At 38.1% G+C, this 23,862-nt stretch overlaps 2 protein-coding genes across 5 annotated transcripts in view; one reads left to right on the top strand and one right to left on the bottom strand.

Annotated features, from left to right (window-relative positions):
* GRM3 (glutamate metabotropic receptor 3) overlaps positions 1 to 23,862 on the top strand; it is a 220,627-nt gene that overhangs the window by 90,554 nt on the left and 106,211 nt on the right. The gene's annotated exons all lie outside the window — the stretch shown is intronic.
* Positions 1 to 23,862, bottom strand: part of ELAPOR2 (endosome-lysosome associated apoptosis and autophagy regulator family member 2) — a 376,613-nt gene that overhangs the window by 57,946 nt on the left and 294,805 nt on the right. Inside the window, exon 28 of one of the 2 annotated variants that reach the window (XR_012512086.1) lies at positions 18,948 to 19,152. The gene's annotated coding sequence lies outside the window, so the exon portion shown is untranslated. Of the gene's footprint in view, positions 1 to 14,111; positions 19,153 to 23,862 lie in introns of those variants that run through there. The other variant, XR_012512085.1, reaches the window with a different exon arrangement.

Consider the following 23,862-nt stretch of genomic DNA (forward strand, 5'->3'; position numbering starts at 1 on the left):
CACAAGCTGTTGTGTATAACATCAGCAGGATAATTATACCTTTTGCAGACAACAGTGGCTCCAAGCCAAGCTCTCTTGAAACTCTGCTGCAAAGATTCATACTCAGAGTACTCCCCTGCTCTAAGTAGGTGCCCTGCTTTGGCTAACTGGATGTCTGCACTATCCCAGTCTGGGGTGTTGTTACCCAAGCTCACATAGGTGATGATCTAATGTGCCTCTAGTGGCATGGTTACATAGTGAGCGGAGTTGTGTGCCTGCGCTCCAAACTCACTGAGTCATACAGAACCAGATGTCTGCCTCAGCCTATTCTTGACTGCAGCACATCCGTTTTCCTAACACTTTACCCCATAGGCCAAGGGAGACAGAGGCCTTGGACACACAGTTCCAACACATGCGCCTTACATCCCACCCCCTCGGCTGAGGTAATTTTTCTAGTAGGGAGATGTGCCAATGGGTAGAACCCTGGACTCAGAGGCCACAACAGTAACACAGGGAGCAACAACTCCAGGTTATGGCAGGTGACTACCCCAGTGTTGCTTTATCCATTAACCCAGGTTTTTATTTCCTTCCCATTAGGGGTTTGGGGTAGGCAACAACAGATTACTGTTCATTCCCACACCTGGTCAGAGAAAGTTATCTGTCCTCCTACAGGTCTTGACACATGACCTGGCTCCACATGGGTCAGTGACTAGCCACTTCTGTAACTTCCGGGTAATTAACCACAAGGGTAAGCCTCAATAAACTGCCTAGCTATTGATACAGATTACCACAGATGTCATCTCCTTGGTGATCACCATTCACACTGCTCTAGGCTCAGTCCATTGACTGCTTTGTCCACACCCGGTTTCAAACCATAGGGTATCCATACAGGTCAGACTGCAACAGTGGTCCAAGCAGCAGCAGCACCTCAACGAGGCCCATCTGTGTACTGTGTACCATGCCCCATCAGAAATGAAGGTATGCCCTTACTTAAATGGTGAAGGCTCAGGATCAAAAGGTGCCTCAGGCCCCATGGCCTTATTTTATATTAGGACTATAGGTCCCAGGACCTCTTGAAACTATGCTGCTAAAAGATTCATATTCAGAGTACTCCCCTGCTCTAAGTAGGTGCCCTGCTTTGGCTAACCGGATGTCTGCGCTATCCCAGTCTGGGGTGTTGTTACCCATGAACACACCCATTCTGCTGTCGGGTAAGTCGTCTGCACAACGACTGCAGCCAGTCCTGTCACACTCTCACAAGCCTGAAGGGCAGCATATACAGCTGCTAGATGTTTCTCTATCAAGGAATACTGGAGCTCGGCTCCTTTCCACAGTTGGGACCAAAAGCCTACTGGTCCTCTCAAGTGCTCCATGTGCGGTCACAGGCCCCAACTGAAACCATCTGTGGTCACATGCACATCCGACGCAAACAGGCACCCCTGATCAACTACCCACAGGGCTTGTGCCTGTTGAATAGCCCGCTTGGTTGTCAGGAAGGTGGTCTCAGTTGCACCATTAGCAGAGTAGTAATACCGTTTATAGACAATAGTGGCTCCGAGCCAAGCATGGGCTCACATGGGTGATCACCTAATGTGCCACACATGGCATGGTTACATAATGAGTGTGTGCCTGTGCTCCAAACTCACTGAGTCTTGCCAGACTAGATGTCTGCCTCAGTCTATTCTTGATCACAGCACATCCATTTTTCTTACAGGATGTATCGTTTTACTGAGACTGTTTATTTAGGAAAGTAGACAAAGAAAGTAGGGGAAAAAAAGATGTCCAATTGGTGACTCCAAAGAGTATCTGATAGGATGTAAGGAGCCATATTTAGTCCTGAGACAGTGTGAAAGTATTTTCCTCTACTTCTAACTGTCCAAGATTGAAAAAAGAATGGGTTGAATATCAGTTAAACATCAATAATTATACAGTATATATTATTCCAGCCCCTTTGATCCCTCCATTATCTCTATTGCTCACTGATTTGGGCCATTCATTATTGAATCATTTCCTTTTCTGGGAGATGTATTAGGCACCACTCAGTCCATCAGTTCTGCTATTTATTAGCAATTCTGCCATTTGAAACTATAGGTTAAAATGAAATTTGGAGATTACTTCCGGATCCCATTTCTCTTCCCTATTTCTGCCCTTCAGTAACATAGAATTAGTCATAAGCCATTAATCTCTTCAGATATGTTAGGATAATTCAAATATTTATTTGTAAAGAAAAATAACCTCATATTCCCATAAACATCACACAGGAAGTCTCTCAGCATGCAGCCTCAATCCAGAACAAAGGTTTCTGACAACATAAATGCCCTTCACAGACAAACATACACATAGACAGAAGCATTTCTATCCCCTGCTAGTTTTAGATACCTGATCAAACCCTTCTTACCATACTCTTTCTATTTTCCTGTTGTTTTCCTGTATCTTTCTCTGGCCTATCATTTTCATTTCTACTTCCAGAGCCACGGCCGCCGCCTCTTCCTCCTCCTCCTCTTTCCCCTTTCATCACATATACCAGCTCAGTCACAATTCTTCCTTTTATACACACACCCCAATTTTTCCCATTACACTTGGACTATAATATGTAAATATTATAAAAGCTTTTTTCTCAAATGTAAAATGTGTGAAGCCTTATCGTTATTACTAATAGTAATGGTCTCACAAATTTTGTTAAAATGGTTGAAGGGAAGGCAATAAATGGAGCAAGGAGAATAGTTTGCATTTGCATATGAAGCTGGATAAAAGTTTAAATGTGATAGTTAAGCTTAATCCACAAGAGACCATGCCTTAGAAGAAACTATCTTAAAATAGCTGAAATGGGAAAGAGCGGCTAGATGTGGTTAATGATGACAGGATCTTCTTCGCTGTTACCTTGCCTCTTCTTTAGCTTTCAATCCTCACTTAATCAACAGCAGATACACCTGCTATCAATCTTTGCAGTCCTTAGTACAAGTAAATGGTCTATGCAAAACATTTGTTCTAGGCAACACATAGAATTTGTAACATCAAGTAGAAATTTTTGAAGTCAGACAAAAAAATATCCCACTTGATGGCATTAGACTTTCTAAGAAGCTTTATCTAACCTCCAATTGGCTGTGACTTCTAATTCTTCATTATTAAGTTTGTCTGCTCCCTTATCTCCATTGTTAAATATTTGCTAATATACATTCAAACAGTTACAAATGCTGGAATGATCTGACCAGCAAGTTTTTCAAATATATTAATCATATTTTTCAGTGCTCCATTTACAAGCACTCATTTAGTTCTCATAACAGCTCTGTAAAGTGGGTATTACTATCCTAAACTTATAAATAATAAAACCATGTCAAGGAGCTACTAGTTCATACCACTACAAGTGGATGAAAGGTCAAATAAAGCTATTTGTTTTAATGCACTGCCTTTCACAAACAAAAAGAAGCCTTTCATAATGAGACCAAGTAATTACATTTTACTATAAAGGTGTCAATGTTCACATTATTGCTTTAGATAAATAAAGTTATAATGCCCTGCAGATCACTTTCTAATTCTTTAAACAGACTCAAATTGTATGTCTATTCTCAAAGAATTTGAGAGAGGAGCAGCACAGGAATCAATCACATTTTACAGACAAAAAAACGGAGTTCAAGTGAAAGGTAGGCCTGTTCAAGGCTGTATGGTCATTATGCAATGGGACCAGAACTAACCCTCAGTTTTCCCAGCTGACTTTTTCCACTGTGTTTGAAGCAGTAAAATTTGAAGTGCTGAGCTGAACTGTGTTTCAAATTCTGTCTGAAATGTACTGACTAATACATACAGAAAAATATTCATATAGTCCCAGAAAGAGCTGGGGTAGGGAAGAAAAGCTAATGGATATATGCTGATTGTTGGGGAAGGTGTGTGAAGGTAAGGTGCCTCATGGGAAGGCAGGTAGGCAAAGGAGGAAAAGATTCAAGGTGATCTTCGGGAGCCAGAAGCTGGTTCATTCTTCCTGCAGGTGGTGTGCCTTAACTCAAAGGGGATGAAAAAGGCAAGAAGTACTTATTCAATTAAGTGTCAATGTGATTAATATAGCTGCCAAAGTTCGTGAAACATTTCTGATTTGTTTGTAACAAACAAATCCCAGAAGAAATACTGTCCCAACACAAAACAAAGTTACATTTTGCCCAAGCAGATTCCACTTGGGTATTTTTATGGGAGAAATAGCAATTGTTCAGGCATAATCCAAAGAGACCAGGTCTTTTCCATCTATGGCTCTGCCATCTTCCACATGTGGTTTCCAAGGCCTTCTGCTTGTCCGCAGTTCAGCCGGAAAAGAAAAAGAGCAAAGAAACCAGGGGAAGGTTTACATGACACATATTCCACTCATATCCCACTGGGAGAATTAGTCACATGGCCACATCTCTTTGTAAAGGAGCCAAGAAACTATGACCTTGCCACGTGCACTCAAGGGGGGAAAAACAAGATTTAATGAAGGTCTAACACTCTCCCACAGCGCTACTCATAGGGCTCTTTTTTAAACTAAAATTTGCAGGTGTGTTTCCTTAAAATTTACTCCATACCTAATGAGATTCTCCTGATTGGCTTATAAAAATATATATTTATTTTTACCATTGTATCAGAAGTCCTATATCTGCAGTCCTAAGGACCAAAAAGAATAAAAACCACCCAATTCCATTTCAAAAATGATAATTCTATGATCACTTTATATATGGCCAAACTCAGCTGCTAGGTAATATTTTAATTCAGCATGAAAACAGAAATAAGCAAAACCTTGAGCTTGAGAGAATGTACATAGGAGATAAAGATCCAGGTCTGAATCCTGACTGTCTTTTGGTAGTGATAGCTAATGTTTAATAAGTGCTTTCTAATGGCCAAAACCCAATGTTTACACTTCACCTGCACTGTCATAGTCAGCCTTCATAAATTCACTTTGAGAGTGAATTTTATGAATGAGGAAGTAGGCTTAAAGTTCGTTTTACTTCCAAGAACACAAGAGGTGACAGAAGTAGGCTCAGACCCAGGTCTGATATTCCAGTGCTGTGCTGTGTCTCGCACTGACTGAATCTCTCTGAACACTGGCTACTGCATTTGTTAAACATGAATAATCATAACTTTCAGATTTGTTGCAAGCAGTAAATGATAGCATGAATGAAATGTAACACAGTGCCAGGCACATAGTGAAGTACTCAATTTATTATACTTATTATTAAACACATTAAATATGTTTTCTCAACATGAGCTTTAGTCTACCATTGTTTACTTTCAAAAAATACATCTGCCATAAAGTATGAGAATAGGATAAAAATCTCATTTGCCACACATCTATTTTGGACACATATCTCCAGAAATTTACCAAGGGGCAGCTTCGCTAGTGATTAATAAGGATTTATATAGCCTCTGCAGGGGCAAAATATAATAAAAAAAGAATATGATCTGTAAAGCAGCAAAAAAGGAATGAAATATAATGGCAAATTCATAATGACACATTCAATCTATCAATCTGTAAGGTGGCAGACAAGAAGGATAAATATTCTCATTATGATTTTAGCATGCCCCACTTAGATCTATATGAAATCTATTGTGCACATTCTCCTCACCATTTAGGTGTTCCTTAGCCAGATTTGACATGAGAGCATTTCCCACATTCAGAGGTTTCACTCTGCTGGAGACATTTTGTAGGCAGCCGTGTGGCAGCACAGTTACTGGCCCTGGTTGAATAACAAGGAGAGATGGGCAGGAAGGGGCCATGTATTTATTTCTTTCAGATGTTCTGTGCCCACCATAGAATGGACTGAGAACAGTGATTCAGGAACTAGTAATTGAGTGATCTCACATACACCATACATCCACAGTCATTTCCCCACTTCAACTCACTCCTCTGCTCCCAGAAAGAACAGAAAATGGAGCTATACTGGAAGATGTCAAATCCACACATGGCTCAGCAAGTAAAATGCATGGATGCTTTTGAACAAAGTCAAGAAGAACAGAATGACATATTCACATGATTATGAGGAAGAAAATCTGACAGGAACGGAAGTCTCTTTGGAGGATGTGAGATATAAAGCTGAATTAACTGTGAGGGCCAGATAGTGACAGCACTTGGAAGTCAAATAAAAGCCATATTCTACTCTTTAATACATCATCTCACTTAACTTATTTAATCTTCACAAGTTTCCTGTGAAGCAGATGCATTTCCTCATGTGCCAATGCAGAAACTGACACTCAGGCAAGTTAATGACATGCCAAAGTTCACATACTTTATGAACATCAAAGCTCAAATCATTTTTACCCTGAATCAAATCTCCTGATACAGTAGATATTGGGATACAATGGAAGGTTTTTGAACTAGTACTGACTTGATGAAAAGAGATACTTGCATAATGAAAATGTAATTTAAGTTTTAAACCCAAGTAATTATTTTTAATTGGCAGATAAAAATGATGTGTTTACCATGCACAACATACAGTTTTGATGTATACACTGTGAAATGACCAGATAGAGCTAATTAACATGCCCATTACCTCACATACTTTTTATGAGAACACTGAAAATCTACCTTGTTCACAATTCAAAAATACATTGTTATTAACTATATCGCCATGATGTACAACAGGTCCATTTTTGTCTGTTTGTTTATTTTGAGACAGAACCTCAGTCACCCAGGAGTGAAATGGTGTCATCTCGGCTTCCTACAACCTCCGCCTCCTGGGTTCAAACAATTCTCCTGCCTCAGTCTCCCAAGTAGCCGGAACTACAGGCACCGCCACCATGCCCAGCTAAGTTTTATATTTTTAGTAGAGACGGGGTTTCACCGTAGTCGTCAGGCCTGTCTCAAATGCCTGACCTCAGGTGATCTGCCCACCTCGGTCTACCAAAGTGCTGGGATTACAGGTGTGAGCCACTGTGTCTGGCCTATAACAAGTTCTGGAACTTATTCCTTCTACCTAACTGAAATTTTGTAGCCTTTGACCAACATCTTCCCAACCTTTATCCCCCTCCCTTCAGCAACCACCCCCTCCCTTCAGCAACCACCATTGTACTCTCTGCTTCAGTGAATTCAGTTTATAACGATCCCACATATGGGTAAGATCAGTTGTTTTGCTGTACCTGATATATATAAACTTGTTACATTTGGACGGAATTAGCTACATAGAAAGAGCTTACCTCTATCTGAAGGGAATGAAGTAAGTCACCGTTCTCAGAACCGTTCCAGACCAGCAGCATCCGCAGGAGAGAACTTGCTGGAAACGCCAATTTATAAAGCCTGCCCCCAATCGCCTTAATTAGAAACTCTAGGGGTGAAGCCCACCAATTTGTACTTTAACAAGCCTTCCAGGTGATTCTGATCATTCTTAAGTTTGAGAACTATTGTAATAAGACAACCTGAATGCACCTTTTGGAAAATTAACAGAAGTAAAATCAGAGCAAAATGTCCATCTAGAAGACAGGAAAGAAAGTTTACTACCTAAGGTTGAAGAGTAAAATAATTAAGGCCTTTCTACCAGTTTTGTGACCTTCAACTTACTGATCCTCATTTTTTCCTTCAGTTTCCTCATCTCTAAAATGTAAATAATATCCTCTAGCTCACTGGGATATTGCAAGGATTAAAGAAAATAGTGCTTGTGTTAGGAAGATGTGTGTGATACAATTGTGAGCCTTCAAAAATATTAGCTATTACAAGTTCAAGTTAACACTAAAGGCAAACCACAACAAAATGCCCAAAGCAATAATTGAATTTAAGAAAACTTACAAATCAGAACAAAAAGCAACCAAATATAAACTACGAAGAACAGCAAACCAAATATACATGAGAATATTTACTAAATGGAAAAAAAAAATCCAATTTGTGAAGTGATTAACAGCAAGTGAGGTACTTAATAAAATCTGATTACTACTTCATAGGTCCAGCTTCCATTACTTGAGGAGGAACAAGTAAATGTATATAGTCCTTACAGAAATGCATTCTGGGGATAATGTATGTCCTCCTAATCTGGAAAATCTGGCAAAGTCAAGGCTGGGAGGAAAACGATGAGAAAAAACAAGCCCAAAGCAATCAAGTCTTGATTCAAAAAATGACAACCAAGTCAAGTTAAAATACAACTAACTGTTCTTTAACAAAAGAAACATTTCCAAAGAGCAAGTTTGGCTACCAGTAAGAAAATGTAAAATAAGCCTAACCAGAATAAAAAGATTAAGTTCATTGCCAATTCAAAATCTAATTTCAGGAGAATTTTTGTAACATTGAAACCAACTAAATCTTTTAAAATCCATAAGAAATTCTCAAGAAAATATTAAAGATTCAAATGTCAAATTATGGTGGAGACAGGGTGAGAGATAATTTCGGTGAATCAATACCCTCTTAAAAATTATTGGGTCATTTCAAAAATTTATCTGATAACTTGAAGACTCATAAAAGCAGAAAGAGGCTCCTTGCAAGACTTTCAGCTCACTTACTTCATTTCATCCAAAACCTGCCTTGGTTGATCTGTCAGCCTCCTACCAGAGTAATGGAAATGACTTTCACCGTATCCATTTTTCCTGTGGTGGTCTATTCTGTAGCACATATGGAGCATGTCCACTGGAGAGGTACAGATCAACCTGTATGCTTCATCTCAAATTCAACCTTTGCAGGCAGATGAAGGAAAGGAAGAAACGTGTACGTGTGGATCGACCTTGGTAGTCAGGCAAACAGAAAACAGTCATCTCTCTCTGACCATGTTTTCCCATCTAAAATGTTTTCCTGGGCCATTTCCACCCAGACCTTAGGAAAGCGTGGAGACATTTTATTAACTTGAAAAAAAGAGTCCCTGTTTTGGGATGTTGTGTTTGACCTCTGTGAACTTACATATGGATGGTACTAGATTCAAGAGGCTGAAGAAGAGATCTGAAGCCAGTGAATAAAACATAGGGTTTATACGGGGGAACTTACTTACAAAGAATTCCGGTGGCAGTGGGACTGCCAGGAAAACTGTAACTGCTTGTAAAAAGCATTCAGTTTATATAGCACTTTCACGTAGCACCCTCCCCCAGCAATCTCCCCGTGGCAACTTTAATTTCTTAAGTTATTGCTCTCAGGTGAATCTTCCATACATGGGGCAGAGATAAACAGGCTATAGAGTTAGCTGAAAGAACAGGTGGTATAAGAAGTTAATATCCCTAGTTAACTATATTGAGTTACCTAAAGACGAGTGTTTTAGAAGATAAACTGGTGTGAGCTACTGAAGAGCTGAGTTCCAGTTTCAGCTCTGCTAATGTGCTTTGCTACCCAAAACAAGTTAATTCCTGCCTCTGAACCTATCTCTGCATCTTTAAGATTAAAAGATTGAACTGATAAGATGTTTCCAAATCTAAATGCTCATTAGAAGGCTTTTAAATAGATTCCTGGATACCACCCCACGTGTTTTAATCAGAATCTCAATAAGTAGGGCCCAATATATCTATTTTCAAAAAAAATCAGCTCGGGAATAGTTTGTAAATGGCTGGATTAGATTATTGCTAAGGATCATTTTTGTTGCATATGTTTTGCACCTAGCATTGATATTTTATTCACATAAAGAGCAGAGAAGATATGGTTTTTAGCCTTAAAAAACTTTAAATATAAACAGAAAGTAGTACTTCTCAGTTGTTCCAGTTGATTGCTTAGTAACGTGCCACACTAAAATTTAATGGCTTAAAATGATAACATTAATTTCCTCATGAGTCTGCTACTCAGGCAGGGCTTGGTGGAGACAACCCATCTCTAGCCCACTCATCATCACCTGGGGCAGCTCAAGACTGGAGGCTGGAAACATCTAAAGCCTTGTTCACTGGCATGTTTAGTGATTGATACTGCATGACTGATGGAACCTCAGCTAGTGCTGCCAGCTGAAACTTTTACACATGCCTCTCTATGTGGATGCTTAGTTTCTTCAAGGCATTTTGGTTCCAAAGGTGAGCATCTTTAGAAAGGAGCAGCAGGAGCAGGAAGTCTCACTACTTTTGACAACCTGCGGTCACTAGTTCACATTCAGCTGGCACTTCTCCTTCCTTCTATTCATGAGGAAATCAAAAGTCCTGTCCAGGTTCAAGGGGTGGGAATATACACTCTACTCTTTTTTAACAGCGTTATTGAGGCACACTCGACAATTTAAAATTATATATATTTAAGATGTGCAATCACTTCTCTCCTCTTGAGGAAAGAGTGGCAAGGTCCTGAAAGATCATGTGGCATGAGAAATATTTTTGGAAAATACAATATGCCATACCAAGGAATAAAACAGAAATGTATGAGGAAGGATAGTGAAGATAGTAAGAAACTGGGCTGGATAGGTACAGCTTATAAGATTATAAAATGAAAGTTGGGCAGAAGAGTTTAGACATATTTAGGTAGGAAATTGAGCCACTGAATGATTTCAAGTAAAGATTATTCTTAGCAAAAAAATCTTATTGAATCACATCCCAATAAGAAGTATGTTGTGATTAAAGGTGACCTTTGCAAAGCACTTTAGGGAAAGTGCTTCACAGGCCTAAAGCACTGAGCTCTAATTCTTCTCTGTGACCTTTCACCTTTTCTATAGTTGTAAATTTTAAAACAAGGACTATGAAAGCACTTTGAGATATTCACTATATGTGACCTGGGTTTTTAATCCATTATTTTATTTAAGCATCACAAGAGCAATAGGAGATTAAAATTATTAATCTCACATTACAGATGTGGAGACAGAAGCTCAGAAGTGTTAAATAACTTATTCAAAGTCAAATATCATATAATTCATAAAGCTATGATTAAAACTCAAGTCTATCTGATTACAAAGCAAGGACTCCTTTTACTATGTTACGTTACATGACCATGTCACTTTGAAGATGAAAACTAATAGCATGTTTTATGCAAAAACACAAATAATACAGTAATCTCTCAACCTACAGGTTTCAATGTCAGGTATGGAGAATAGAAGCAACAGTTAAGATTCAGATAATACTCTCTCATTCAAGCTTGGAATAAATTAAATAAACTGAATTCAAGCTTGGAATAAATTCTTTTTGGAGAAATTGGGAAGGAGGTAGATATATCCCATGATATCACAGAATGTCCTCTCCCTGCCACATGCGGAAATATACCTAAACAACACAAGAGAACATAGTCTCTGAAGAACTGAAAGAAAACCTCAATAAAGTAGAAAAAATTAACAGAGATTTTATGGCCCTTCCTTTTTCCTTTTCTACTTTAGAAGATTTATCTAGAAGGGTCCATGTTTTGTTTTTCTTCTCCCTTGCAACTATATATATTGTCCTTATTCTGAGATTGAATCTGAAACCCTAACCCCAACTCTTATCTCCACGAACAGGGAAAAATTGTGAGATTGACAACATATGTTTGTATACCCCCTAGATTCTAGAATGTCCTCTATTGATTGAAATTTTAAAAGTTCCTGATATTACACTTGTTCAGACAAATTTATATTACAACAAGAGGCTCATGGATATAAAGAAGAGTAGGATTGAAAACTTAGTGAATGGCTGGAGAGGAAGATCTCTGTGTGTTAGAAAAGAGTTTTCAGCCCCTCCTCCAAATCTATCATGTATACACTAATGCACTAATTTCAAGTCTGATTCAAATCACTTCCATATGTAATTCCTCAAGAATAGAGCTGTGTGAGACTGTTACAATAAGATATTCCACTGAAAGCTTTTTTTTTTTTATCATTTACAAATATGTTCACAAGCATTATCTTATCTAGGTTCAGAAAGGACATTCTGGGGTAGGTATTACTAGCATCATCTTACAGATGAGAAAATGGAGACATAAAGAGCTGTTCAAGATCCTAAAGCAAATAGGCAATGCTACATTTCTAATCCAGCTCTTCCCCTTATGAATCATCATATGAAGTATGCCCCACCCAGGTCTGGGCATTGTCCTCTTATGCCTGACCATCAGCATAACTCACACTCCTCTCTGAGGGTATACTATGACAGAGGCTGACTCAAGCACCTCATTAGAGAATGTGGAAGCTTTACATGAAAGGAAGCACAGCAGACAGGCAATGCCAGAAACTCTTGCCATCATGAGTTTTTTGGGATACAGTCCTCTGCAATTATTATAAGGGGCCCAGAACTCTGGGAAAGATAGTAACATGACATCAGGCTGCTAATGGACAAGAGCCCAGTAATAAGACATCAGGCTGCTACTAGGCAAGAGCAGTAGCAGCCTGATGTCATATTATTATCTTTTCCAAATATTCTGGGCCCCTTAAAATAACTGCAGAGGGCTGTATTACGAACTCTATGATGAAAATCATGGACTTTTCAAGACTAGGCCCCACCAGGAGGAAATACTGCCCACAGGAACATGAGGTTTCAAGGCAAGAGTAGCAAAGATTCCCCAACAGGCCACAAGCCATGGGTCTTCCCTATGGTGTCAGGGAAACTTACAATCTTTTGCTGCCGTATCTATGATGTGAGGCTAGTGTGGGTGAGCACCACCATCTCAGAGGTAAGAATAAACTCCTACTATATGCCAGGCAGTATGTCAGCATTCTGGTGCATGAACAGGTGAATAAGGAGCTGAATATACAAAAGTAGTGTTAAGAAACTTACAGGAAGTCCAGCACGGTGACTAAAACCAGTACTGAGATAGATTCTCTACCATACAGAATATAATATGTCTGTCTTACAAAAGATACATGAAACGCACTCCTGTAAGAACGCAGAAATGCACCATCATACGCAGACATGAGCTTTCTTTTATTTACTCATGTCCAGGCCCTTCAACTCCTAGCCAACTGCCCATGCTGGTTCCCTTTGCTGTGGTCAAATCTAGCTACCTTATTTGTCTTGGCATTTCATGACCCAATGTGATAAGTGGCTAGAAAGTTGGGCTTTCACATTTATATATTTTACCTTATGAAAATTTCCCTTCCATCTCATAACTCCCAGAGCTGGCAGGTGGGTCATTTTCTTCTCCAGCTGGCTTTGTGAAATGGCAGCAAAATGTCTGGGCATTTGGCCACAGCAGAGGGGCAGGCAATGCTTGACTGAGATAAAGCCTATCTGACTTGGCACATGTGCCAGAAACCTCGAGGGCAGTGAGAGGTATGCTTCATCTAATTATTCACAGCCATGCTGCTGAGTAGAATGTGACATTGGCCAAAGGATAGAGACAGCAGCCTCTCTTATCTTAGCATGGCCCACCTTGGAAAAGGAAGGCTCAGGTTTAGAATACCACTCGCCAAACCTAGAAGCATGGTCACCAAATAAATCTTACTTAAACAATTGGGAAGATGAAAACAATACAACTAGAAATTTTTCCGGATCACCTATAGATAGCTTGGATTCAGGGCTCAAGGCCACCTCACTCTGTGATGTTGGAGAAGTCACATAATCTCACTGAGCCTCCAATTACAACATAATGTGAATGCCTTCCTGCAGAGCTACTCACCAAGAGCTTAGGAAACTAAGAAATTAGGCTTTTGGATGAAGCTATATTATTGTTATAGTAAAATGTATACATGCCTAGTTTTTCTGTCATTCACGGCTAGGATAAATTTTTAAAAGAAGGGCCACATCTACAGATTTTCTAAAAGAAATCTAAAGCTTTACAATAACATGGGGATTTCCTTCATCTAAAGTTGAAGATAAAGTATCTACCTGATTAAATGAGCTCACTGAGGACAAAGACAACATCTGTCTCATTCACCTCTGTACCTTCAGTGTCTGGCACGTGAGTGTACTGATTAACATTTGTTTTAATGAGTTAATGGTGAAGAGAACAGAATTGAAATTAAACACATATGTCTAGTCCCATGCTTAGAACAAAATAGGCTCCTCGTAAGTATTTTGTTTCTCCTTTTTTCCTCCTTTCCTTTTCTTCTAACTTTACCAAAGATACAAAGCTTCTTTCCAGCAGGCATCAAGCATTAAATATCTTTCAATAGTTATAAGTTCCTAAGTAGATTTTTCTAATGTTTTCCTCATCTGGCTCTCTAATCTTTATTTTGTGAGTATTTTGTTGATGTTCTATTCTTAATTGGAGGCAGGGAGGATGGGTAGTGGAAAAGTCAGAAAGAATGGCAGATAGGCCAAATATATCCCTTAATAAACTTAATATATGACTAATAAAGGGTCAGTCATGTATGAAATATATATATATATATATATATATATATATATATTTAAAATCATTTCAATGGAATTCTATGCTGGATTTGAGAGGAATCAAGAGTGGACAGACTGCCAGAATTATTTGTCAATAAAGAACTTAGAATGAAATATATATATTTATTTATTTATTTATTTATTTATTTATACACACACACACACACACACACACACACACACACACACAAATATTCCAGAATATTTGAACTTAAGAGGATAGACTGCTAGAATTCCAGAAATATTTGTCAATACTGAACTTTGAATGAAATATATATACACACACACACACACACACACACACATGCACAAGTTAGAGGATACCTTCGAGATCATTCAGCTCAACCCCTTTATTCTACAAATTGAAAAATTAAAGCTCAGAGACATTCAAAGGCCACATAGCTCATTGGAATCCAGCCATGGCCTTCATCACCTCTGTCTCACCTTTTAAAATAGCATAAATTCCTAGCCTGATGCATTGCTGATGCCAAAATTCAAGAAAGCTGATTTCACTGGGCTTATATATCACTTTGCTCAGAAAAAAAAAATATTGGATAGAGATGCAGTGGTATTTTTAGTGATTCTTGTATACAGGAGCCCATTTGGAATAAGCTTCTTTGAATAATAGGATTGGCAAATATCACCTCACTTTGGCCTGATAAAAAATGGAAGAAGCCAAGGGTCTTATGCTGGCTTCAGATTTGAAAGTCAACTCTGATTTTGCAGCTCATGTATAGCAAAGATGATTGACACCTTTCAGTATAAACAACGTGTTCAAAAACTTAGCTCTAGTCCTGGCTCTGCTTGGTTATCAAGTGACTTAAAGATGTGGACAAGGCCATTCACTGCTCTAAGCACTCAGAGGAGTTGAAAGAGACATTTTATAAGTTCCCTTCCACATGTAAGTGTCCATGATCTCATTATACATTGAATTAGCCTGAGAAAAACCGAAGCAGAGAAGTCTTGAGCCATGCAGTGTAAACTTAGCTGACACATCAGCTTTACTATGTTTCAGTATACTCAACAAAGCAATGTTTTATCCGTAAAATGTGCTCTTCATTATGGTTTCTAAACCCTCACTAACATGTATCCAAACAGAAATGATAACAGATTCTAATATCTTCAGGGTAAAAGGGATTTCAAAGCCGTTATTTCAGGAGAAAATTTATGATTTATTTTTTACATTTTAAGCCACATTTTCTATAAGCTCATTTTATAAAAAGGCTATTACATGGGCAATGGTGATATTTAATATCTTTAATCTTCTACATAAATCAAAGCCTTTGTTCTCCTTATAAATTTTATATTTCCTCTGAGCTTCTGCTCATCTGTCTATCTAGTCAAGTACCAAAGAGTTTTAGCCTAAAATACATTCAACAGAGTCCAGGTATAATCTTCACCAGAAGTACACAAACAGATGAATAAAGACTCAATTGGGATACCTTGGCACCATCAGCTCTGGTTGCCAATTTGACTGAACCCATTTCCTGCTGCTGCATCCTTACAGTGGTAAACATCCAAAACAGTTAAGATCTAAAATACCAACAGAGTAAATGTAACTACAATCAGCTGTTCTTATTAATGATTTCTTCAAGAACATATTACAGTCCAATAAATGGAGTTGTTCAGTGTGCTTGTTCTAAATGCGGCTAATAGCAGGATGTAATTTGAAGCAGCTTCGGCTCACTTACAGAACCCTTGCTCTGTTAATTGTGATTTCACACCCCACTAAACCGCACAGCCTGGAGCTAACGTTTGTGCAGGGAACAGTTAGTATTCTGTAGTTCAGTTCTCTCCACTGTTGTTTTTCCTGTCTCCCTGTGGTTAACTTCTTCTTTTTTCAAAAGCTCAGTAGACTTAAGTTGTTGCCTTTCACAGGGAAACATTTTTCCCCCTTCACCTGGCAGGAGATGGCCTGTGGATATCCCTATTATTTTGCTTTTTGCTTTTGTTTTAACCTTTCACTTTTTCAACATTGTTCTCAGAGCAGCAGCATGCAGCTTAATGTTTTCTATAGCTGACTGCCATCAATGCCTGTTATTAAACAATGGAATATATCTTTTTTTGTTTTGGCTCATCCACATCAGTACCCTTGACTCTTTATATAACTAACCACCCCCCTCAGGAACTAAGAATATTGTCTAATGAAAGGAAAACGTCTGCAGAATTCAAAATCATTTGGAAGCAAGTAGCAAGTCTCTGTCTAGAAGAAAAATACATATTGGAAGAACCAAGCACAATATGTTATATCCACAGATGTTCCCAAATAGGCACCACATGCAGACTAGATTTCATCCAGGGCAACAGCTTTTAAATAAATTTTAAGCAAGACCCTAAAATAGCAATACTGAATAATTCCCTTCCCCAGGGATTCCAATACTTCATATGAAAATTAAGAAGATCAAGGGTCAGCCTGGATGATACTGGAGGCTTTCTTACTAAAACATTATATAATCTATAAATACTCATATTTAGAAAATGAAAAGAAAAATTTAGTTACAAGGCAGAGGAGAGTGGCTAGAGAAAGAAGTAGTGGAGCCAGTACATTAAAAAGTACACTATGAAATTTTTCATAGTATAGGACTACTGTCCTGTTGTTCACTGATGATCATGAAATAAACTCAAAGCCACAGAAAAGTACTTATGTCTCCTCTTGGCTCACCCATGTTGAAGATAGTGTCATTGTTGTTGATGTTTATTTGTTAAGCCTCTGCAGATAATAATAGTAAATTCCAGGACAGTGGTCCAGGGTAAGTGTTGAAGAAGAATTTGTTTAAATCAATATCCAACAATCAATCAAAACACACCTAAATGCTAGCATCCTAGTAAGATATTTTATGCAAAGTTGAGGCAACATCAGTAGTATTTTTTTTTAAAAGTCTGGGCTCCTTTTAGTACAATTTAAACTAAAATGTAAGGTGATGTTTCACATGCGAACAAGCAGGCCTTATTTTCTCATTCTTACTACTGCCATAGTTTTTCTAGCTAATAAAAATAGCTTTTAAACAAAATCTGCTTTTCTCCTGATCTTCAGCTTTCCTCTGGGTGTCATGTGAAACACCGTCCTTTGGGTGACATCTTGTGTGCCCCACCACAGGTTCTATAAAGTGGCAGCCCTCCCATGGTGAAATGGGTTACTGGCAGGCTGAGAAGGATGCTTGGGTAGTTCAGCATCTATGCTACTGAGATAATTTTGGCTACATTTTTTAGGAATCGCAGTTCAGAGGTTTTGAAATTCCCCAAGGTTATTACCCCATATGTATGCTAAACAGCAAAGTGTAAATGTCTGTGCTAAGCCACAAGTAAAAGAAACATCTGGACAGTGGATAGAATCAGCACCAAACGTGGCCTTGATGAGAAGGCTAATGGATGCCAGATGTGGAAACAAATTCATGTTCAAAGGTCCCCTGTCTAGGCAGGATCATTTCCAAATGCCATGACCTAGAAGAAAAGTTCTCCTGAAACTAAACTAGAGCATGTATAGACTTCAGAAAAAAAATATTTTTGAGGCAATAATAATGTAGGAATTTAAATTAAGCCAACATAAATATATTCAAGGAAAGAGAAGCACCAGAAAAACAAACAGCCACTGGAGGTACCTAGGTTGTCACATCTTCTTTACTGCTTTCCAGAGTCCTCTGAGACGTTAGGACAGAATTCTTAACAGAAGGGAGTTATCAAAGGAGTTATCTCCAGTCAAGAACTGGGAATCAAATAAATTTATTCCACTACTCAGCAAATGAAGAGTCCTGAGCAAGTAGCACTTGAGTTTGCCCCCAAGCTAGTTTTACTCATCTATTTATAACAGAAATCTTGGAAAGAGTAAATGAGCATATGTAAAGCAACTTGCATACAAGTTCAAAAAATACTGATTACTTTTCCCATTCAACAATGAAGAAACTAGTGAAAAAGAAAGGTGAGATTTATTATAAACTGATAAACAAAAGGAGAAACTATGTATTTGTTTAGTCAACAAATATTTATTGCACACCTAATATATGCCTGGCAATGCATTATCCCTCAAAAAGAAAAATCATGCGAATCTACACAGAATTGCTACAGCTCACAAGTTTAGATATGATAATTAATTTGCAGAAAGCTTGCCAGATAACTTGTACTACAGTTTACTTTATGACCAATGGCATGCTGGTGTAATACAGACTACGACCAAACATGCCACACCAGTTTTCTCTAGAACAGTGCAACTTGGACAAATCAAATGATGTAGGCTTTACTAGTTCTATGGGATAACTAACTGAATTAGCTTGTCCAGACTTGGAAACATATGCGGTGTTAGAAATGAAAAGAAAAAGCATGAGGAATTATCTTAGTGTTTCCTAGGCGCTAAAGAAAATGATTTTAAAAAATGATAAAAGAGAAGTGAATGGATAAAATCATTGAAACTGGTCCTGCTAACATGAAATTTAGAGTGGCAAGAGATATTTGCATCTGTTCAAGTGACCACAGGTGCAGAATTCAAGTTTAGAGCAATATCTTGAATCGACTAAAGCAGAGAAAAATAAAGGCGTGTGAAATCTGAATGGAAGAAGGTTGCAGCAATCAGAAACAAAGATCAATAAAAGATTGATGTTATCTAACAATAGCAACAGAGAAAAGAAAGCTAAATTTGGAACTACTGTGAACAAAACATCAACTAGAACTTGGGGAAAGCTTGAGTACAGAGAAAAGAAGGTATACCTCAAAGGTCAGGATAGGGAGGATAATTTAAACCAACTTTCAATACAGTATTTGTGAACATTTTAAATATGAGAGACAACTGTAACTAGAAATATGGGACATAAGGAAAATAATAGAAGCAGATATATGAAATATATTCTCATGACTGTTACCTATTGATATTTTGATTTTAGGCCAGTGAGTTGATCTCTGCTGTCATCAGATTCCCAGGTTTCTGAAGTGGCCTCAGGTATCACTGTGGGCTAGACAGCCACACTCCAAGGTTAACTGCATCCGGAAAGAGCAGTAGTAATCTGAAGTTCTTAAGCTCTGCCATGCAGTTTGCCCAGCCATTTGGAAATCGTAATCTATCCAAACCTGCAGGGTAGAAGCAACCAATGATGCCAATGGAGGAGGAGTCTTTGGCCCTCTTCACATGAGTCACACTGGACTGTGCTACCAAAATAAATTTGAGTTATGTTTCGTTTAGCTGTTAATTGTTATCAGAGTCCCAAGAAACCTCATTTGCTGTATTTTGCAGAGATGCTGTCCTACTACTCCTTGTATCTTTAGAACCTATCACAGGGCCTGGCACATAATAGACGCAACCAGCAGCTTTGTTTAAATCGTTAAACAGAATTTTTTTGAACATTGAAACATAATAAAACCACAAGATAATTTCACTCATTTTTCAGAACTCAAACTGTGAAAATAACAATGGCCTGACTTAGAATCTTCTGATTGGAACTTGCTCTTCACCTTTCTCTTCCCATGCAGCCTAAACTGTAAAGTTGCAAGTTCCAAATGTCAGGCTGTGTGTCACTGGTGGTATTTGTCATTTACACCCAGACTCATGCTTTCTGCTTGTGTACAGAAAGGATAACAACGTGGCTGGCTTGCTATTATTAATGAGAAGGAGGCCTCTGCATGCCTAACACTCACTTGTGATAAAGTACAGCATATCGTCTTCCACTAAGGCTTCCCACCAGGCATTAGAGGATTCTCTCATCAGGGTTAGTGTTGTTAGTAAGCCCACAGATGCAAATTCATGTCAATACTCCTGTGACCAATTTGTTATATACTGTCATTTAAAAAAAAATACACCACCACACTGGCCATTCTGGAGAAACAGAATGTAGAATTTAGCACCCATAATATGCCAGGAGACAATGGAAAGTGATCATCCCCTTCTCTGCAACAGGACACATGTGCTCACACCCAGTTGATACATTCTGTTTCTCCAGAAAATGGTAGCATCCTTGCTCCCTTGATCCTCTCCTGTTGTACTGAGTTTTGTTAGAAGCGGGCTGGGCACCGCTTGTCCTGAGTCAATCTGTACTAGGACATTCACTGACCTCTAATGTCAAAAGAAGAATAGTTCCTAAAATTCTTGTGGCCAAGTTGTTTCTGACTAAATTTTTACTATCCCATTACATTAGAGGCCTTAGTTATAGAGGACTTTGGTTCCCTCCTTGCATCATCTGCCCAGCCAGCAGTTCCGTGAGATCACACATCACCTATACCTCAATGAGAAGAAAGGCAGAATGCTAGCTGATGGGGATCATGTGGAGAGTCCAGAACACCCCCTATTTAATTAGAGCCATTGATGAATTATCCTCACTACAATAATTTTAATAATAGCTAACAGTTACTGAGCTAATGTTATATTTTGTTTCATTTAATCCTAAAATATAATGAGATTGGTATTATTCTTGTCTTCATTTTACACATATGTAAAATGAGACACAAAGGTGGCCATGTGCTGACATGAAGTAAATCCAAACATTTTACTACAGAGCCCACACCCTAACACAGTGCCTTTCAAAAAAAAAATTTTACCATGTCCTAGTAAGAAATTACTTTACATTGTAACCCTGAACAAATATTTATATACACATACATATACACCAAAAATGTTTTAGAAAGTAATATTCACCCTTGCTATATAAATGCCTTCTATTCATATTTTGATATTTTTATTATATTTTAAACTCTTCTATTATGCTTATTGCAATTTGCTAATATGGATCATGACACTTGAAAAGGTTGTGAAAATTTGATCTGCAGTTAGAAAAACTCTGATCTAAGGTACTATACCATTTTGCTTTCCCAGGCTATTTCTATTTGATTTTCTAGGAATGGATTTTTATAAGAGCATTGGTAAATTTACCACCAGTGGTGTGCTGATAAATATTTAACAATCAAATATTGGGAACTTATAGAGGGACTGATTTTTAGTGTTTGCTGATTTCTGTAATGTAAATGCTCTCACCATGGCCAATTTTAAGCTGCCAGCATGGTGACACTGAACACAGACTTGGGAAGAGATATGTGTAATTGGCTCTTGAAAAATCATACCAGCCAACTACAGCATACCAATGATTGTCCACAAAATTTTCCAGCTAAGCAGAATGGAAAAAATATGTTCTAAGGTCACTTAAATGATAGAAGAGTTCCATTATGCCAGATTTAACTTATCAGTGGCATTTAATTGTGAATCTGATGAGATCAGGATTATTCTAAGCCTGAAATCTCATAGTGTCTGATGTATACAAGTTGACTTCTATTTGAGTATCGGGTTCATACATGCTATAACTTGAAGAATATCAATTAGACCCTGATATTTTACTATCTGTACACAAAGGTATCTAAAATTCCATGATTAAAAATGTTTCTCTCTTTATTGTTTTAACCCTGTTTGGGGGCCATTCAAAAATTTGATCATCCCTAAGGGTAACAAATTAACTCGCATTAATGTGCCAGACTGATGGTTTAATAAATCAGATGACCTGATTGTGGTAAGTAAGAGAATTGAGAATATGGTACTTCTGATAATAGCATAAAGGAAAAGATGACTCTGGAGTCATTGCATTTCTGGAAAGACCTGTCATGAATACAGTAGCATGAAGGGAGCCATCACGAAGCCTGTGGCCATATGAGATTCAAGACAGCATCAGGCATCTGTGTAAGGCTATAAATGAGATAAAAGTTATGGGATTAAATAAAATAATCTATGTAGAACATTAACCATAGTTTTAACACATAGTAGGTGCTCAATGAATTTTATTATCTTTAATGTAAAGGGTATGGGAAAGATAGAGAGAGGCTATTCAGGAATCTTTTAGTGGCAAGTTACATAAAACCAATTTCAAACTGACTTCTGCAAAACAAAAAGGGAATTTATTGTTTCATGTAACTGGGAAATTTTAGCTAGACTAAGCAGGATGGGTCTCACTATGTCCCCACTTTTTGAACCTGCAATTCTCTGTTTTTATTCTGAGACAGGCCTTTGTCTCATGGTAGTAAGATAGCCAACAGCAGCTCCCATACTTATAAGAGCTTACATGCATTCTTTTGAGCCACTCTACCAGAGGATGTTTTTCTCCTGGTGGTACTGAAAAATGTTCTTAAACCATCCTGCTTGGCAGCAATGATTTGGTAACAAACTCATTCCTTAACCAACTGCAGTAGCCAGGGACACTTGACTCTGGTTAATCAGGTGTGTCACAAGCCACTCATCAAGCCAAGAATTAATTCACCTCACTTTAGAAACATATGTATTGGTTCCCAAAGGAAAACAGTAGTGTAGTTTCCAGGGAAAAAAAAAGAAAGAAAGAAAGAAATAGATGCTTATCTGTCAAACCAAAAGGAGAAAATTCAGGTCTGTTTTAGCTGATTGGGATTTTGCTTAAATGAGAAACTTTTCCCAAATGTTGAACATCTTATTCAGGAATTCAATTCAGGGATACTATTCAAAAGTCTTAACAACTAGTATCAAGTTATCAAAGTGGGCAATAATCATAACCTTGGAAATGGAACCTAAAGACCCTACTGTGCCAGAATCTGATACTTTAATTGTTGGGTCTTGAGGAAATTTGGGGGCTGATGATGAGAGAGGATAAGTGGAGACATGCCAGAGAGAGACCAAAATAGCCAGGAAGGTAGAGGAAGACTCAAGGGATTGGTAGGATTGGCTATTCACCAGCTGAATGGAAATATTTAAATATTTTAACAACTGGTATGGCTGTACCAGTGTGTGCCAGCTGGGTTTAAGCCTTGACTAAATCTATTTGCTGCAATAAAATTAAAGAAAGATATTCTCTCAAACGCTACCTTCAGAACCACGGCCCATTGAATTATGGGGATGGCTCTTTTAGTAGAAGGCTCCAGAAGGCCCAAGGGGATTTCCAGCAAGCAGGATATAGAATGAAGGCAAACATATATACACAGAAAGAAGTAAAATCAAACCATAAAATAGACAAAATGATAGTGGAATTTTTCTTCCCTTTTTAAAAAACTTATGACAAATACAGCTTTTATGAAATTAAGCTAATAATACCTAATGCCTAGTCTTGCTGATTTTCTTCTGTATTAGCCCACATATTGACCATTTTGGCACTGTTCATTCCATCTTATGGGTTTGATTTTCCATCTGGTGTTGTTTCTTCTTCCTTTGAAGTAATTCCTCTAGCATTTCTTTTCTTTTCTTTTTCTTTCTTTCTTTCTTTCTTTTTTTTCTTTTTGAGACAGAGTTTTGCTCTTTTTGCTAGGACTGGAATGCAATGGCAGGCGCAAGCTCAGCTCACTGCAACCTCTGCCTCCTGGGTTCAGGTGATTCTTCTGCTTCAGCCTCCCATGTAGCTGGGATTACAGGCATCCACCACCAAGCTCAGCTAATTTTCGTATTTTTAGTAGAGACGTGGTCTCACCATATTGGTCAGGCTGGTCTCAAACTCCTGACCTCAGGTGATCCACCCGCCTTACACCTCTCAAAGTGCTAGTATTACAGACGTGAGCCACTGTGCCTGGCCTCCTCTAGCATTTCTGATTGTGTAAGTCTACTAATTATGAAATGTGTTCCAATTGCCTTAACAAGTCTTTATTTCATCTTCTTAAAGTATAGTTTAACTGGAAAGAGAATTCTGTGATGCTTGACCAATTTTTCCCCAGAACTTCAAAGATGCCATTTCATTAAGTTATGGCCGTTATTTTTTTTTCTGATAATAAGTCAGCTATCAGTAATATTTTTTTACACTATACATATGTGCTGCTTTATTCTAACTGTTTTCAAGGATTTATCTTTACTTT

This window comes from Saimiri boliviensis, chromosome 10, assembly GCF_048565385.1.
Source record: "Saimiri boliviensis isolate mSaiBol1 chromosome 10, mSaiBol1.pri, whole genome shotgun sequence".
Lineage (NCBI taxonomy): Eukaryota > Metazoa > Chordata > Mammalia > Primates > Cebidae > Saimiri > Saimiri boliviensis.